The 10,633-nt window shown below is 40.4% G+C and overlaps 1 long non-coding RNA gene across 1 annotated transcript; it reads left to right on the top strand.

Annotated features, from left to right (window-relative positions):
- Window positions 1–202: 202 nt before the first annotated feature.
- LOC138637816 (uncharacterized) lies at window positions 203–7,322 on the top strand. Its single transcript, XR_011312424.1, has 3 exons — window positions 203–342; window positions 2,961–3,074; window positions 6,872–7,322. It is a non-coding gene; the product is annotated as an uncharacterized lncRNA (long non-coding RNA).
- Window positions 7,323–10,633: the final 3,311 nt, after the last annotated feature.

Genomic DNA, 10,633 nt, shown 5'->3' with positions numbered 1-10,633 from the left:
CTTAGCAACAACCAATTGTGTCAAACTTTTCAAAACACTGGATACATAATTTATGTGAACTACATTAACACCGTCCAAAGCTGCTCCCATTACATCTGTACTATGTTATTAGACAGACTCCTGTTATTAAGCAATAATCAAGGGAGGCACATGAGAAAAGTAGAAAGCTATAGCTGATTCAATGGACAACACCCTCGCTTCTCCCATAAAAAAGGTATAAAAGCGGCACGTCGGTGACAATACAGCAAAGTGGCAAGATGCCGTCATTGGGTTACCTGCTGCTGTTATCCTTGGCTGTTGCACTAATATCCCCGTCATCGGGGCTATCTTATGGAAGACCACGTAAGTATCAAGAAAGCAGGCACTGCTTCACAGATCTGTCTGTAACTTAGAATGAATAGCAAGTGTTTTATCAGCTGTACAGACCCCACGGGAATATGTACATGCCATGTGTAGACTTGGGTATTATACAGTATATGCAGATGCCATGTCTATGACATATTCAGATGACGTCCTCTTTTCTTGCACTATTTTAATGTCATAGTTTTCTTGTATAGGTAATTGGATATAAAAATAGTATAACCTAACAATATAATTGTACAGCATATTGTACAAAAGTATGAGGTTTTTTAAAAAAATAGAAAAAAAAATCTTTTTTTTTCTGTAGAAACAGCACCACACTTGTGCTGAGAAGGGGGCAGAAGTGCAGTACTAGAACGCAGCTTATAAACAAGCTTGAGGCTATTTCGGACTTTCCTTATTTTATCAAGATATGAATTCAAAGTGTTTTTCAGAAATATTGTACTAAATGTTTTACAGCATTAAACATGTATGTCATATTAAACAGGTTGCACAAATAGTTTGTGAATTATCAAAACATTTTAATCCAAATTTCTACCAAAAATCATTTTAATCAATTGGGGTCACATGAGCATCATCAAATACTGATATATTCTTCACTTGAGATGCCTTGTCCAATCACTTTGAAAAAGTAGAAGCAACTTCTGCCAGATACCTTTCTTCCATCTTTGGGTCATTTTGCCTTACACCTTTATTCCATCTTTAGGTAATTTCCTTTTTTTTCCTTGCAGTGCTTTTCATAAAATTATTGCATTTTTTTAGCATGGGTTCTACTGCTCTGACAGGATAATAATAAACCAATTGACAGATTACATTTGAATATCACCATTTGAAGAACCATATACCGTAATTTGTAATAATAACCTTGAAATATTGATAGAATTCATCCAAAGCCACCATGATTTCATCTCCATGGTTCCCTGATCAGCTTCCAACACCATAACAAATGGTGGTCAATGATGACATCTTATCAGATAATCATTGCAGTAAATTACTTGGCATGGCAATAGAGTTTAGCAAAGTTCTTGTGTCCCTTAGGTTCCCAGAAACTAGGTAAGTTGCCCTGAATGTGGAAAGAAATTTAAGTGTTAACAAGGGCAGTAGATAGCTTTAGAGGCTTAAAGGGAACCTGTCACCACGTTTTTTCAGTAGGAGATAAAAATACTGTTAAATAGGGCCTGAGCTGTGCTTTACAATAGGGTATTTTTTTGTCCCCTGATTCCCTACCTATGCTGCCGAAATACCTTACAAAAGTGGCCTTTTTCGCCTGTCAATCAGGCTGGTCAGGTCAGATGGGCGTGGTCACAGCGCTGTTTCTCCCCCACATCTTGCTTATGTTCCCGTTGGTGGCGTAGTGCTTCTCGCATACGCAAGTGCCGAATGCACTGCGCAGCTGTAGAAAAAGAGTGCGCTCGCCACTATTCAGCGGTTTCTTGGTGGGCGCGGCCATCTTCCTGAGGCCGCGCGTGCGCAGATGGAGTCTCCTGCTTCCCGGGGCTTCAGGAAAATGGCCGCGGGATGCCGCGCGTGCGCAGATGGACATCGCGGCAGCCATTTTCCTGAAGCCGAGCTTCGAACTCGGCTTCAGGAAAATGGCCGCAGCGATGTCCATCTGCGCACGCGCGGCATCCCGCGGCCATTTTCCTGAAGCCCCGGGAAGCAGGAGACTCCATCTGTGCACGCGCGGCCTCAGGAAGATGGCCGCGCCCACCGAGAAACCGCTGAATAGTGGCGAGCGCGCTCTCTTTCTACAGCTGCGCAGTGCATTCGGCACTTGCGCATGCGAGAAGCACTACGCCACCAACCAACGGGAAAATAAGTAAGATGTGGGGGAGAAACAGCGCTGTGACCACGCCCATCTGACCTGACCAGCCTGATTGACAGGCGAAAAAGGCCACTTTTGTAAGGTATTTTGGCAGCATAGGTAGGGAATCAGGGGACAAAAAATACCCTATTGTAAAGCACAGCTCAGGCCCTATTTAACGGTATTTTTATCTCCTACTGAAAAAACGGGGTGACAGGTTCCCTTTAATAGAACATATGTCTTCATAGGGAAATAGGTCCCACTCTCCAGGGTGTAACAAGACACTATTTTAAAATCTATGCAATGTTCAACAATATTAATCGATAAAGAATGATACCTTGGTTCCAGGTTTCAGAATTTTGAGTGCCTTGATCTAAAAATTCCAAAATGTATTTTTGAAATAGTCAACATTAAGATCTGAGCGAAAAGCATACATCATATTTGACATATGTTGGAGGCTTTCATCAGAAAGTTATGGGCTGTAGTCATGCCACTCCATAATTCTCTACCCCCTCCACATCTTGGTTTCATCTCAACAAGGTGTTGAGGCACAAGAAACCTTTCTAGAATCTGAATCTGATTTCCAGAAGGTAATGGTTGGGCACAGGAGATTTAATTACTCTTTTGGGAGTTGCAGGAGATTTCGAGCCTACTGGACATTCCCAGTAGAGTAGGCAAGTGTGGCATGTATCAACAAAGAATGCTTCATACATTTTACTTCTCACCCACAAAGATGCAAACACATGCGCAAATTGATGTGCAACCATAGAATACAACATTTTTCTTTCTGTTGCAGCATGTCCTACGGTTGTGAACAGCTGTCAGAATCTAAATCCATGCAGGTCAGATTCTCAATGCGGAAGCACAGGAAGTTGTTGTAGTAGTGGATGTGGTCTACGATGTATTAATAGTAAGTGCTAATCTTCTACTTAAATCTTTTTTTGATTTGTAAATGTGTTTTCTATTTTATTATTTTTTCTGTAGTTCAGAGTAAGAGGGTTAGATAAATTTCCTCTCGGTGTTGAAATCAAATAATAAAGGGTTATTCCAACCTTTAAAAGTTATCCCCTGTCCTGACAGTTGATGTCCAACTGCTGGGGTTTCCACCATTCCTAACAACAATGCTCCTTAGAGCTCAGAGCTCGGCTTTTTCCAGAAGTCCCACAGAGACTAAAAGAAGACAGGACTCCGCTGGTGTGCTCCTCTAGTGAGCCTTTTGACATAATGGCATTGGTTGTTCTACAGCACTATGCATGTTATCTCTACACAAAATGAAATAACCTATCTTGTAATAACCACTTAGGAGAGGTAACTACTAGTGATAAGTGACTCTACTAATTCAAATTCAGCAGTTTGGTCAAATTTGTTCAGGAAATTTGATTTTCATCAAAGTTAATCAATGTAAATCGAATAATCCCAATTAAGCTCTAAGGTCCCTTTAGACCCAAGAACATAATAAATGGAGGGTGAATGTAAAATTCGTACTCATGTTGCTGATCACTAGACCCCAATGCAGTCCTCTATGAAGCTCATGGGGGCTCTTCTTTCCTTCGTCACACTGAGCAACATCCTCTTCCACCATCTTCATCTTGTCTAGACCCCACACATTAAAAATTTCAGATGTCATGATGTACTCCATCCAAACCTTTGACTAGGCCACAAGTGACACATGTTGTGACATCAGAGCCCTACTTGGCACCAGATGCTCTGCTACAGAATGAAGATTTCAGAATAAGACATTGCGGGCAATACAAAAAAAAGGAGGGCAGATAGAGCTTTGCCAGGGTCCATAGCAATGAGACATGACAGCCCACTACAAAATAGTATACTGGCAGCCTGCCAGTTGCCATTTTGCTGAAATTGCACAAAAAATTGCATTCAGAAGAATTCAAATTGCTAGAAAAATGTTATGTCAATTCATCGTTTTTTACTCATCTTTACTGATTACCCTTTAACCCCTTAATGACCGCCAATACGTCTTTTAACTGACCTGAGATATAAAAGCTGTCGGCTGTACACTATAGCTGACAACTTGCTGCATCAGCCACTATCAGTGTTGTCACTGTCCATATCTGTTTAACCCCTTATATCCTGCTGTCAATAGTGACTACATCATATAAATGTTTAAATGAATGTGGGGGCTTCCTCTTTATCCCCATCGGCACCCTGAGATCATGATTGTGTTGTCCTGATGATTGCCATGGCAATTCACGAGCAAATAACGGCCTTAGAGACTCTCGGCTACACTGACCTGTTAAAAAGTCAGCGACATTTAGGTTGTAAAAATCAACTTTTTCATTCCTATCATGCCACTTTGTATTAATTCCTGAAAAGCACCTGAAGGGTTAATAAACTACCTGACAGCAGTTTTCAGTATGTCAGAAGGTTTTGTTTTTAAAATGGTATCAGTTTTAGGGGTTTTCCAATTTATAGGACCCCCAAAGTCACTTCAAACCCGGATAGGCCCTAGAAATTTTTTTTTACAAATTTCCTTGAAAAAATGAAAAATTACTGCTACATTTTTAAACCTCCTAAAAGGCTAACAAAATAAAATAACATTTTACAAATGGTGCTGATGTAAAGCAGACATGTGGGAAATGTTATTTATTAATGTTTTTCTATGGTATGACTATCTGGATTAAAGGGATAATCATTCAAAGTTTGAAAATTGCTCATTTTTTAACATTTTTGTCAAATTTCTGATATTTTTTATAAATAAACACAAAACATATCAACCTAAATTTATCATTATCATAAAGTATAATGTGTCACGAAAAAAACAGTCAAAAGTCAAAAAACTAAAGAAAAAAGGCAAAATAAAGTACTAAGTAATAACCCTCACACTTTTAACCTGATTGAAACTGCCTGTCAGCGGAGGTTGGCACCCTACAGATGGCAAGAGATAGGCGCCCCCGCTCCTCGACGGCTGTCCCTGAATCTCCTATGTGTCACCTGAAAATTGGTGTGTTAGATAAACCACCATTTAGACACAACAGGAAAATGGAAAAGGACAGGGAATTGCCAATAGAGAAATGATGAATGGCAATAATTAAACAGTGTGACAAACGGTGAATGACGTAATAACAAAAGGTGCAAAAGTGCATAAAACACATATAGTACCTCACTAAAACTGTTCCCTGCTGATATGAATAACCTGCCTAGCTGCGGGGGTAGGCACCCTACTGTTCAGCAGATATGGTGCCCCCACTCTGCGGCTGCTAGCCCTAGAAATCCCTAGAAATTAACTGATAAATTCATAGGGTACCAGGCATTGGGCGCAATCAGTGGCCATGTTGGCTAGCTTAAGGCAGGCTAGGCTCATCATATCAGATCTCCAAAACACGCCTCAATGCATTTCACCAAATAGGATCAACCTGAGGCTCAGATATATGGCAGCATCCATATATCTGAGCTTCCTGATGATCCTATTTGGTGAAACGCGTTGAGGCATGTTTTGAACATTTGTTATGATGAGCACCTCTCCTTTTTCACTATTATTATGATGCAATATGTGATACCAGTCCTTTATCTGTACTGTGTGTCTGCTTGCCTCCTTTGAACCCAGTCTGCCTTAAGTTAGCCAACATGGCCACTGATTGCGCCCAATGCCTGGTACCCTATACATTTTTCAGTTAATTGCTTAAAGATTTCTAGGGTGAGCCGCCGCAGAGTGGGGGCGCCATATCCGCTTAACAGTAGGATGCCTAGCATCGCAGCTAGGCAGGTTATTCATATCAGCAGGGAACAGTGTTAGTGAGGTACTATATGTGATTTATGCACTTTTGCACCTTTTGTTAGTATGTCATTCACCCTTTGTCACACTGTTTAATTATCGCCATTCATCATTTCTCCATTGGCAAATCCCTGTCCTTTTCCATTGTCCTGTTGTGTCTAAATGGTGGTTTATCTGATACACCAATTTTCAGGTGACACATAGGAGATTCAGGGACAGTCATCAAGGAGCGGGGGCGCCTATTTCGTGCTATCTGTAGGGTGCCAACCTCCGCTGACAGGCAGTTCCTATCAGGTTAAAAGTGTGAGGGTTATGTTAGCTCAGCACGGTTGTCTGTATGTTGATTGTATCTATGGTTTTAAAGTGACTAATAAAATGTTAAGTTTTATCTACAATATCACTATGATATAAGGTTTTTTGTTTTTTTCATGAAAAAAACAGTCTCAAAGTCACTGGAATTTGTCGAAGCGTTCCAGAGTTATTACCACATAAAGTGACACTGGTCAGAATGTTAAAATTTCGCTCTGTCACTAAGTAGTTAAGTCAATGCCAAGCCTTTAATGAGCCTTGGTTAAAAGTTAGGTCAAAAACTCTGCTACAGACAGCCTGTTTGGAGGTGTTTACCACTCATCAGTGCAGAGCAGAGTGTGGTTGGCGGAGTACCCATATATAATTATGTTTGACATGTGTCCTTATGATTGATATATTATAGACAAGTTTACTGTTTGCCTAGTTAGGAGATGTGGAGTTTAAAAAAACAGATGTTTAAAAGAAGAGTTCAATGTCTCTAAGCATTTAATTTTAGACAACCTTTTTTTTATTTTTTTCTGTTTGTTTGGATAATGGATTAGAGTTGGGTTGGAGGATTTCTTTGCCATATGTATACACAAGTAGAGGACTGTACTAATCCATCATGTTAGAGTTCCTCAACTCAATTTTTCTCTTCTTTAATTTCCTTCTTCTTTTTTCCCAAGAATTTTTCAGTTTCTTCGAAAATTTATTTTCATGCGGAGGAGGACCATGTGGACAGTCAAACAGCGGATGTTCAAGCGGCAGATGTGGACAATCTAGTGGACAATATGGACAAGCTAGTGGACAATATGGACAATATGGAGGACAATTTGGAGGATTTTTTGGGAAGAAAAAGAAATAAGCTTATTTTAAACAATTTTTAAAAAAGTATTAAATACATAAAATGAAAAATTGTATCACTAAAATATTTTTATGTTCCGCAAAAAAACATTTAATATCTAAAAATAGCATTCTAGTTTCCTTTTTATCTAGAAAATTTTAAACATTTTTCGAAAATAATATACAGGCCGTATCGATATATTAAATAAACAAATGTAATTTTTCTACATTTAGGCAAATATCTGGATACTCTGCATTCATTTGTACAAATAAACTTGCTGACATGCTCAGTTACATTTATTTGCGATAATTGCAGTACATTCTGGGACCACCTATTAAAGGACAAATCAACAAAATGCAAAAATTTTAAAAAATTAAACATGAGAACCTAAGGTTAGACATGCAACAGTTTTTACAAGAATTTACGTAAATTCTCATTACTTTAGGGTGTTGCCTTTCAAGATGGGTGGACTGATTATCTGGACACTGATCCACCGGCTAGGTCAGTACATGCAGGTATAGCAGGAAACTGGTGAAAAAGTGATGTTTCACAAGAAACCCATTAAACATCTTTTTTTTTTTTTGTAAATCAGGTTTATTGAGTTGTTTATGAAAAAACAGGAGAATCACAGTAATAATTTGCATTTATAAACACATACAAAGATGCAAGATAATCATTATTTAAATCACAATGTATATCTAATATTTGTCACTCTTGCAGTATTATAATAAAATGTAACTGTCTCAACAAAGAGAGTGAGAAAAAAAGGAAAAGGAAAAGGGAGTCGGGGTGTTGCACACTGGTTATTATAGTTTTAGTTCTGTGAACATGGACATATTACATTTAGTACATTAAGAATTTATCGATGATTGTATTATAGGTTTGTAGTCATTACAATCCCCGAGAACCCGCTACTCTACTTTTATGAGTTCGAAGATATTATTTATTTATTTATTAAATGGGAGTAGTGGTGACTAGGTTCTCCATAATACCAAACTCCTAAAGGAGATTCTATGAGTGACCTAGGTTATGAAAGGAGAAGAAGACGAGCAGTCGAAAGAAAGAAGAGAAGATGAAGAGAGAAAGGGAAAAAGGGGGAAAAGAAAAAAAAAGGGGGGTAGGGGGGTGGTGGAGAGGATGTGGGTGTGGTAGGTAGGGAATAAGAATCCGGTTTCTGGTCCAAGTGAATTGGAGTCTGTAGTTTTTCATGATGGTACATTATTAGTCCCATTATCAGGGTAAATGGGTTTCTAGTGCACTGGGCTAGTTATTTAGTGTAACCAGTTATTTAGCTCTTCAGTTTCCCTAAAGGCGATCCAAGGAGACCAGACCCTAAACACCCTATCCGAGGTTCCAGTGTCTTGACCAATCAGTTGCTCCATTCCAAAGATGTGATTGAGTTCTATTATGAAGTCAGAGCGCGAAGGAGATTTAGATTGCTTCCAGTAGCGGGGAATCAGGTTACGCGCTGCCGTTAGGAAGTGTCTCAACAGGCCACTCTTGAATTTGGAAATGGAGAGGTCACAAATGGATAATAAGGCTAATTCCATCGTAGGTTGGATTTATGGAAGGATAGTTTATTGTGGAGTTCAAAGATGTCTACCAAAAAAATCATGTATAGGTGGACAGGACCACCAGACATGTGAGTATGTCCCCTCGTCCCCCCAGCACCTCCAGCAAACATCCGGGGTGGTGGGGTAAATAATATGGACACTTGATGGACATCTGTACCACCTAAACAAGAGTCTATAGCTTCTCTCTTGGTAGTCTGAGCAAAGAAAGGATCTAAAGGTGAAGAGAAGGCTCTTGTGGCGATCTTCCGGTGATAGTTGTTTACCTAGTTCATTCTCCCATTTTGAAAAGAATTTAGTGGAGTTATCCGGGGTTATTTGGTGCCCTTGAAACATTTTGTATAATAATGATACCGTGTGTGTAGGAGGGTCCCCTGTTATGACCTGGTGGTTAAGAGGCCACACTGATATGACCTCGTGGCTAAAACGCAACATGGAGCAAGCTCTGAGAAGGTGGTATCTCTACTGACCGCAGTCCCTAATCCTAACAACAACACTAGAAATAGCCGTGAGATGTTCCTGACTCTCCCTAGACACCTCTTCACAGCCTAAGAAATAACTACCCCTAAAGAAGGAAATAGAAAGCTATCTTGCCTCAGAGAAAACCCCCAAAAGGAAAGATAGCCCCCCACAAATATTGACTGTGAATGGAGAGGGAAATGACGTACACAGAAATGAAATCAGAATTCAGCAAAGGAGGCCAATACTAAACTAGATAGACAGAGAGAAAAGGATACTGTGCGGTCAGTATAAAAAACTACAAAATCCACGCAGAGTTTACAAAAATGAACTCCACACCGACTCACGGTGTGGAGGGGCAAATCTGCTTTCTCAGAGCTTCCAGCTAGCCTGAATAAGACATAGTGACAAGCTGGACAAAAAGAGACATATTTGCAAAGCAATAGAGTCCAAACAAATGGACAAACAAAAACTAGCAAAAACTTATCTTTTGCAGACAAGGACTGGCCATATGAAAATTCCAAGGAGAGAACCAAATCCAACCAAGAACATTGACAGCAGGCATGGACTAAAGCCCAGAGCAGGTTTAAATAACAAACCCAGGCAAGGCGATTAGTGAAGGCAGCTGCTACAGCTACCTAAAGGAGCAGCAGTTCCACTCGAAACCACCAGAGGGAGCCCAAGGGCAGAACTCACAAAAATACCATTAGCAACCACAGGAGGGAGCTCCAGAACGGAATTCACAACAGTACCCCCCCTGAGGAGGGGTCACCGAACCCTCACCAGAGCTCCCAGGCCGATCAGGACGAGCCAAATGGAAAGCACAAACCAAATCGGCAGCATGAACATCGGAGGCAACAACCCAAGAATTATCCTCCTGGCCATAACCCTTCCACTTGACCAGATACTGAAGCTTCCGCCTCGAAAAACGAGAATCCAAAATCTTCTCCACCACATATTCCAATTCCCCCTCAACCAACACCGGAGCAGGAGGATCAACGGAGGGAACCATAGGTACCACATATCTCCGCAACAAGGATCTATGGAACACATTATGAATGGAAAAGGAAGCTGGAAGGGCCAAACGAAAAGACACTGGATTGATAATTTCAGAAATCTTATAAGGCCCAATAAAGCGAGGCTTGAACTTAGGTGAAGAAACATTCATAGGAACATGATGAGAAGACAACCAGACCAAATCACCAACACGAAGCCGGGGACCAACACACCAACGACGGTTAGCAAAACGCTGAGCCTTTTCCTGAGACAACGTCAAATTGTCCACCACATGAGTCCAAATTTGCTGCAACCTGTCCACCACGGAATCCACACCAGGACAGTCAGAAGGCTCAAGCTGCCCTGAAGAAAAAAGATGATGAAAACCAAAGTTACAAAAGAAAGGCGAAACCAAGATAGCAGAACTAGCCCGATAATTAAGGGCAAACTCGGCCAACGGCAAAAAGGTCACGCAATCATCCTGATCAGCAGACACGAAGCATCTCAAATAGGTCTCCAAGGTCTGATTAGTTCGCTCCGTTTGGCCATTTGTCTGAGGATGGAATGCTGAAGAAAAA

The sequence above is a fragment of the Ranitomeya imitator genome, chromosome 1 (assembly GCF_032444005.1).
Source record: "Ranitomeya imitator isolate aRanImi1 chromosome 1, aRanImi1.pri, whole genome shotgun sequence".
Classification (NCBI taxonomy): domain Eukaryota; kingdom Metazoa; phylum Chordata; class Amphibia; order Anura; family Dendrobatidae; genus Ranitomeya; species Ranitomeya imitator.
Note: the sequence above shows the minus strand (reverse complement) of the source record. Positions and strands in the feature narration are given on the sequence as shown.